Source organism: Halyomorpha halys, unplaced genomic scaffold (genome assembly GCF_000696795.3).
Source record: "Halyomorpha halys isolate HHAL.00 unplaced genomic scaffold, Hhal_1.1 Scaffold1611.1, whole genome shotgun sequence".
Lineage (NCBI taxonomy): Eukaryota > Metazoa > Arthropoda > Insecta > Hemiptera > Pentatomidae > Halyomorpha > Halyomorpha halys.
The window spans coordinates 5,231-13,934 of NW_027111174.1; the positions used below are offsets into that span (position 1 = coordinate 5,231).

Sequence of the window (8,704 nt, forward strand, 5' to 3'; positions counted from 1 at the left end):
TTCAACCAGTTCATCCTCAAAGCCAATCATTTAAATAACAGCTTTTATTATACATTTATTTTTATTAATTTTAATAAACAACATTATTGCTAATTTATGGGGTTGTAAAACAAACAAACACTTGATGTATTTATGTACAGTTGTAAATATCAATAAATAAATTAAAAAAAAAAAAAATTATACATAGTTTTCAATTAAGTAATTAAAATTTCAGAGGAAATAACTACTTTTTTTCTCGTCTTGGGCTCTTGTACTATTTGTATAACGTTTTCGAAGTTTTAAAAATATACATTAACAAATAAGAAAACTTACCATTCAGCCACAAAAATTAAATAATTGCACAGAATATAACAATTACACAAAAAGTATTCATGTCCAGTTCCAAAAACATCCCTCGTCACGGTAACCACATCAGAACCTTCTCATGATGGAGAGGAGTTGCCAACATTAAAATTATATAAATAATGTAATTGTTCTAAATTTATAATTAAGGTTAGAAGAATTTTCATTACCTGCGCCTGAATGGTAAGTTCTCTTATTTAATTATGTATATACAATTAGAAAAGTTTGAATAATGCTTGAATGGATGATAATTTAGAGTTAAACATATTTTTTTTAAATTTTAGTTTAATGTGATCTTTTATCTTTTTGACTGTTTAAAATATAGTTTAATATATTTCACATGAATAATTCCTAATTTATACATAATTTCAGAAATATATCATATAACTTTAAATAACTAACTCACAAAAAGTATTAAATTAATGATTCATGATATGAAGGGCTAGAGACAATAATATGACATAACACATGATGAAAACTGTTCAGTAGAGGAGTTGTGAAAAATTCTAGAATTCTTTAATGTTTTATATAGTTCATATTCCATTATATATAAAAAATAAACATGTACTATTTATAGTTTCAGACAAACAGTAATACTTAGACCTGATATAATAAATACTTCTAGGGCTAGAATTAGGTTTTTATTCACTATAAACGACACATCTAATAGAAAATAGAAAACTTGAACAAGTAAAAATGATGTTTACAGTTCGTCACAATTAGATTATGTAGAAACACAACATAACCTTCTCGCACTGTTACAAAACACATGTTCAATCCTATACAACATTTAATTCCTTAAGCTAATTTCACGGGTTTTTATTTAAAAGAATGTGCTGGAAATTTGTTTTTTAAAAAAAAGAATAATGTTAGTATTAAGTTATCGGATTACATCAGGGAAATTGGCCCCTACTATGCTTTGAACCAAAAGTGAAGCCAAATCGGTCACGCCCACGGAGCAATGATTTAAATTTACTTTGAGGTTAATCGGAATGAATTGTAATCAAAACTAAAACAGAGGGCAGCCAGTGACTGGTTCGTAATCTTCCCCTACTCCTCTGCCACGCCCCTGAAAAGCACATATTCCCCGTTTTTTTGGCAACTCTTTCTCTGCCAGCTTACCTTTCCCATTATTCTCCTTTGTTCAAAGGTGTTCCCACGTGCTTACATCCCCTTGTAAGATGGCTGATATAGCCCGAAACTACTTTCCAACCTCTAGGGTATGAAGAAGTAAGAAATATTATAGGACATTCATAAATAATATAGTACTGTTTTAACCTTTATCTGGAATACAAATGATTCTTGTGAAAATTGTATACCAAGACCAGTAGAAAATCATATTAAAGTTAACATTCATTATTACGTTCATAACATGAGAAGAAGCCACATGATGAAAACTGTTCAGTAGAGCAGTTGTGAATAATATTACAATTCTTTTATATGTTTTAAAAAATATACATATTATTAAAAATACATAATTTAATTACAATTTAAGTTATTTTGACCGCACCTTGACTATCATATAATTTTAATTATTACACACGGTGGATGATATTTTATCTTACAATATAAGTTTTATTTCTACATTCGCTCCTCAGACTTCACAGCCGTACTTCACCAGTGGCCTGAGAATTGTTTTAAAAATAAGGAAAGTTGTTTCTGGTTTTGGTTTTAATTATAAATAGTTTTCATTAAAGTAATAAAAATTTCGGATGAAATGACTGTTTTATTTCTCGTTTTGGGCTTTTTTAACGTTTTCAAGTTTTGAAAATATCCATTAAGAAATATGATAAATCACCATTTAGCCATAAAAATAAAACAATTGCACAGAATATAACAATTACACAAAAAATATTCATGTCCAGTTCCAAAAACATCCCTCGTCACAGTAACCACATCAGAACCTTCTCATGATGGAGAGAAGTTGCCAACATTAAAATTATATAAATAATGTAATCGTTCTAAATTTATAATTAAGGTTAGAAGAATTTTCAGGACAGTCGCCTAAATGATATTTCCTCTTATTTAATTATGTATATACAATTAAAAAATTTGAATGGATAATAATTTGGAGTTAAACATTTTTTTTTAATTTAAGATTAATGAGGTTTTTCTTTTTGACTATTTAAAATATAAGTTAATATATTTCTACTAATTAATTCTCATTTTATACATAATTTTTCAGAAATATATCATATAACTTTAAATAACTCCTAAAAAGTATTAAATTAATGATTCATAATATGAGGAGGCACATGATGAAAACTGTTCAATAGAGCAGTTGTGAAAATTCTACAATGCTTCTTTAATTTATATAGTTTAAAAAATACATATAATTTAATTACTATTTGAGTTATTTTGACCGCAACCTGACTATCATATAATTTTAATTATTACACACGGTGAATGATATTTTATCTTATAATATATGTTTTATTTCTACATTTTTAACAAAAGACTGTCACAATTTAAACTTAAATATTCCATTGTATTACAGTGAACGCCAACTTGAGGTTAACTATAACAGAGATATTTAGGTTTGTTCGTTTGTTGTACAGATCGTAGCAATTACCGGACGAAACTACTACTGATAGTACAAGAGCCCAAGAGGAGAAGAAAGGCAGTTATCTCACCCCAATTTTTTATTACTTTAATGAAAACTATGTATAATTACTAGTCAAAGTTGATGAGTCTGCCAAGTATAGGTAGGGGAATAAAAAATGGCAGCTGTTTCAAAACGTTCGACACAACGTTAAACTAATTTTTCATTCGGAGCTCTATATCTTAACAACTACCAAAGATACTAGAAAACCCAAGAGAACTTCATTTAAAGAAGAGTAAATTTGCTAAAATATGAGCCCTAATAGAGTTATTTACGTTAAATAGTTTTCTAGATATAGCTTTTTAAAAAGCAACAGTTCACAGAAATGTTGTATGGGACCTACTGAAAGATCTATAGTTAGTGAATTTATTTTGAACAATTTATATCTCAAAAACCATTTGACGTACAGATGTCTATTAGCACTCAAATTAAAGCTAGTTTAATGGGCTATAAAGTAATTTATCTTCGTAGAGTTAATAGTTTACATGAAATTCGCTAAAGCAAATTGATTTATAGTTGTTGGAACAAATTTTCATTTGCCAATTTTATATTCATATGTGAATATCATAAAAACTACTACCCCTACGAAGATAAGTGTCATAGACTACTTTATAGTACGTTAAATTACCTTTATTTTGAGTTCTGGCAGACTTATGTGCGTCTTAAGGATCTAGATATATATTTTTTAAAAAATCAAACATTTTATACGAACAACTAGAAATTAATATTTTGTGATTTTATTTTGTCAAATATCATAAAAACTACTACTCCTACAAAGATAAACAATAATACCTATTTTATAGTAAATTATACTAGCTTTAATTTGAGTGCTGGCAGATATCTGTACGTCCTATAGTTCCTGGAATAAAGTTTTTAATAAATCAAATTGTCAGAACAATTATAAATCAATTTATTTTAGCTAACATCATGAAAACTACTTTTCCTACGAAGATAAAGGTCATAAACTTCTTTATAGTCCATTAAACTAGCTTTAATTTGAGTGCTAATTGACATCTGTACGTCACATAGTTCCTGAGATATAGATTTCTCAAAATAAATTAACTAACTAATAATCTTTCAGAAATTTTGCTTATTAAAAAGCTATATCTCGAGAACTATGGGACGTAAATAGCTCTTTTAGAGCTAATATTTTAGAACATTTGCTCTTCTTTAAATAGTGTCCTCTTAGATTTTCTAGTGTTGTTGGTAGTTTTTAAGATATAGAGCTCCGAATGAATAATTAATGTTTTTTTTAAGGTTTTGAAACAGCCGCCATTTTTTACCCCTACCTATACTTGGCAGACTCATCAATTTTGACTATTAATTATACCTAGCTTTCATTAAATTAATAAAAAATTGGGGTGAGATAACTGCCTTTTTTTCTTACCAGCTCTTGCACTATGACCGAAATAGGAATTTTTGAGCTCACATCTAGAATCATTAATTGTCAATTTCGTGACGGTAATCTTTATTCTATTTTTCAGAAATCAGAGAAAAAAATTGTGAATTTATACAATAAATCCATAGTTAAGATTATAAAAATTAACGATGACGTAATTTGGTGCAGAAAATCCTTAAAATGTGCAAATTAATGCAGTATAACCGCGAAGTATGCTGTATAAAATTATTATTAATATATTTTAAAGTATATACAAGAAATGTGAACCAAAAATATGCAAAAATTTCAAGGACAATTATAAATAATTTAGTACTGTTTTAATATTTCACTGGGAACCTGGAATAGAAATGATTATAGTAAAAATGTTATATCAAGACCAGTAGAAAATCATAATAGACGAAGTTATAACAAAAATAAAAATAATCAAAACAATAAAAGCTTAGCAGTAAAAGTTTTAGGACCACTCCAGCTCCCAAGTTTTAGTACTGTTATAAAATCAAACAGGATTAAAGTGCGCTGGATTATAATTAAACAGCCGGTCTAAAAAATGGCTAAAAACATTTTTAAGAATGGAAGGAGAAAGTAGATGAAAGGGCTAAGTAACCTATGTTGAATCTTCAGTGTGGATGAAGGTGATAGGCACCTATCTTACTATAGTACAAGAGCCCAAGAGGAGAAAAAAGGCAGCTATCTCACCCCAATTTTTGATTACTTTAATGAAAGCTATATATAATTACTAGTCAAAACTGATGAGTCTGCCAAGTATAGCTTGGAGGAATACAAAATGGTGGCTGTTTCAGAGTGAAAAAAAAAACTAATTTTTCATTCGGATCTCTATATCTCAAAAAGTAGGAACAACTCAAGAAAACCTAAGAGTACGTAATTTAAAGAAGAGTAAATTTGCTAAAATATGAGCCCTAATAGAGTTATTTACGTTAAATAGTTTTCGAGATATAGCATTTTAAAAAGCAATATTTCATAATAATGTTGCATGGGACGTACTTAAAGATCAGGAGTTAGTGATTTTATTTTGAAAAATTTATATCTCAAAAGCCATTTGACGTGCAGATGTCTATTTGGCAGACATATGTGCGTCTTATGGATCTAGAGATATAATTTTTCAAATATCCAATATTTTATACGAATAACTATAAATTAACATTTTGTGAGTTTATTTTGTCAAATATCATAGAAATTGTTACTCCTACAAAGATAAACATAATTAACTATTTTGTAGTAAATTTAACTAGCTTTAATTTGAGTGCAGATAGACATCTGTACGTCCAATAGTTTCTGAAATGACGTTTTTCATAAATCAAACTTATTGTCCGAATAACTATAAATTAATTTATTTTAGCAAATATCATGAAAACTACTATTCCTACGAAGGTAAAGGTCATAAACTTCTTTATATTCCATTAAACTATCTTTAATTTGAGTGCTAATAGACATCTGTACGTCACATAGTTCCTGAGATATAGATTTCTCAAAATAAATTAACTAAGTACTAATCTTTCAGCAGATTTTTAAGAAATTTTTCTTTTTAAAAAGCTATATCTCGAGAACTATTGGACGTAACTAGTTCTTTTAGGGCTAATATTTCAGAAAATTTAATTAATTAATTAATTTTCTCTTACATTTTCTAGTGTTGTTGGTAGTTTTTAAGATATAGAGCTCCGAATGAAAAATCAATGTTTTTTTAAGGTTTTGAAACAGCCATTTTTCATTCCCCCCACCTATTTTGTCTAGTAATTATACATAGTTTTTATTGAAGTAATCAAAACTTTGGATGAGATAACTGCCTTTTTTTTCTTCCCGGCTCTTGTACTACTAGTGTGAGGTACTCTAACCTCAAAATCCATTTAATAACTGAGATACCTAGATTTAGAAGGGACTATTTAGACTTCAAAATATAAAAATTTCCCTAAAAAAAAAAAAAAAAATAGAAACTTGTTTTGTTTATTTATTTCAGCACATTTTATTTTATCAATCAAATATTTGAAAAATATTCTAATTTTGTTCCATGATAACTATAGTTTCCCTTTTATTTATGGATTTATTGACATTTACAATTTTATTTATATAAAAATACATATAGTAACTTTGATGCTAGATTACAATGGTATAAAACAGGTATTTAGTTTTACTACCCACTGGTAGCACTCTAATAACAATTTTATATTAGAGGATCTCTAAGCTATCTTCAATTCAGGTACCTTAGAGGATTATCAGGTAATGAAAGAGAAGCAAGGTTAGAAACTAGTTTGGTTGAGTAGTTAGGGAGTTTATAATGAAAGAATTGATATCTGGTTCGAGCTAGATCGGTTACATAGGGAACATTAAGGTCTTTATAAATTATTTTATTTGGGACAAAGTAAGGAGCATTGAGGATTTTACGAAGGATTGCAATGATTGGATAAGAGAGAAATTCAATGGTGTTGGTGAGTCCCAAAGGTCAACTCTGTTAGTCCAGATAGGCCTTAATATTGTCGTCTAGATCAATCTCATGTAATGGATTGGAAGTTTAAACTCTTCGTCTAGTAAGTGCTGCAATAGTCTTTCACACCGTTCTTAAATCTTTAAATCTTTTTTTTTTAATTATTTATTTAATGTAATTTACAACTGTACAAAATAATATAATAGGTAAATATGTAGTATGTTTCATGTACACTTGAAAGTCTTGGGAAGGAACCACACATTGGTGGTACTTCAAACATTAATTTAAACTAGAAGGTCCTGTGGCCATCTTCTTTTCAGACGCCTCGGAGGATTATCAGGGATTGTTAAGGATGAAAGATTAAGAATTGCAGAACAATACTAGAAAATTTAAGAGACGATTATTTAAAGAAAAGTAAATTTTCTGAAATATTAGCACTAAAAGAACTAGTTACGTCCAATAATTTTCGAGATATAGCTTTTTAAAAAGAAAAATTTCTTAAAAATCTGCTGAAAGATTAGTGGTTAGTTAATTTATTTTGAGAAATCTATATCTCAGGAACTATGTGATGTTCAGATGTCTATTAGCACTCAAATTAAAGCTAGTTTAATGGAATATAAAGAAGTTTATGACCTTTACCTTCGTAGGAATAGTAGTTTTCATGATATTTGCTAAAATAAATTAATTTATAGTTATTCGGACAATAAGTTTGATTTATGAAAAACGTCATTTCAGAAACTATTGGACGTACAGATGTCTGCCAGATGTGTGGCCATCTTCTTTTCAGACGCCTCGGAGGATTATCAGGGATTGTTAAGGATGAAAGATTAAGAATTCTGCAATTCTGCAACAAATGGGATGTTAAGGTCTTGAATGAGTTTATTTGTGACGTAATAAGGAGCATCAAGGATTTTACGTAGGATTTTGGATTGTAAGGATTGGATGCGGGAAGAATTTGATGGTTTGGTGGAGCCCCAGAGCTCAATTCCATATGTCCAAATTGGTCTGATTATTGTAGTGTATACTAATTTTTTGTAGTGAATGAGAAGTTTAGAGCGTTTGTCAAGAAGGTGTTGTAGCAATCGGAATCTACGAGCAGTTTCTCTTTAAATCTTATATCATGAGAGTTAATAAGTACAGATAATTATATTAGAGCCTGAAGGTTACGGGTCGAGCGCTCTTAGCCTCCACAGTAGAGCAGCAAAGCTTGGCTTCCTACTGGCTCAATGTATATTTATTTTATTTTTAATTTTATTTTTTTATTTTTTATTATTAGTTAATCATTTATCTATAACATTTTTATTTGTGCATATCAAATTTTTTATTTATTTATTATCAATGCTAAAAAAAATTGTATATTTTCTTAGCTACGTGGCAAAAACTTTTTTTTACCGGAAAAATCAAGGATTTTTTTTAGTTCCTTGTAGTATTGTTATTACAGAATCGATTTAGTTGATTTTTTTTTTCACAACAAATAGACAATTCGATTACCTATGTTATTATCATGTATATACTCCATAACATATCAATGAGTTTTTATGTAATTACCTCATTGTGTATTCAATATCAGTACAATATTGAAACAATATTATGGCAGCGCATAAAGTACGATAGGAAAAATCAAATATTGATTTTTAAATATTAAATATAATTATGAGAGATAGTTGACCGTGGATGATGAATGAGGAGAAGATGGTTGGGTGTGCGGTCAATGAAACACAAATAAGTATGACTAACTTATTTTAATGTGCCAACGTTTCGGCTAGAGTTTCTTCTAGCCTTCTTCAGGGCTAAAAACAGAACAAGATAACACAGTAAGTATAGAAAAGTAAAAAAATAAAAAGGAAGTATAAACAGAATAATTTTACACATAAAATGAATAATTTTACAAAACAGAATTAATAAAATGAAGTGATGAGAGAAG

General features: G+C 28.5%; 1 protein-coding gene across 3 annotated transcripts in view; it reads left to right on the forward strand.

Annotated features, from left to right (window-relative positions):
* The first annotated feature begins 424 nt into the window (after window positions 1–424).
* The window catches only part of LOC106690202 (uncharacterized), a 62,595-nt gene continuing 54,315 nt past the window's right edge, over window positions 425–8,704 (forward strand). Inside the window, exon 1 of one of the 3 annotated variants that reach the window (XR_001344552.3) lies at window positions 425–525. The gene's annotated coding sequence lies outside the window, so the exon portion shown is untranslated. The remainder of the gene's footprint in view (window positions 526–8,704) is intronic. The other 2 variants (XR_001344551.3, XM_014435552.3) reach the window with 2 other exon arrangements.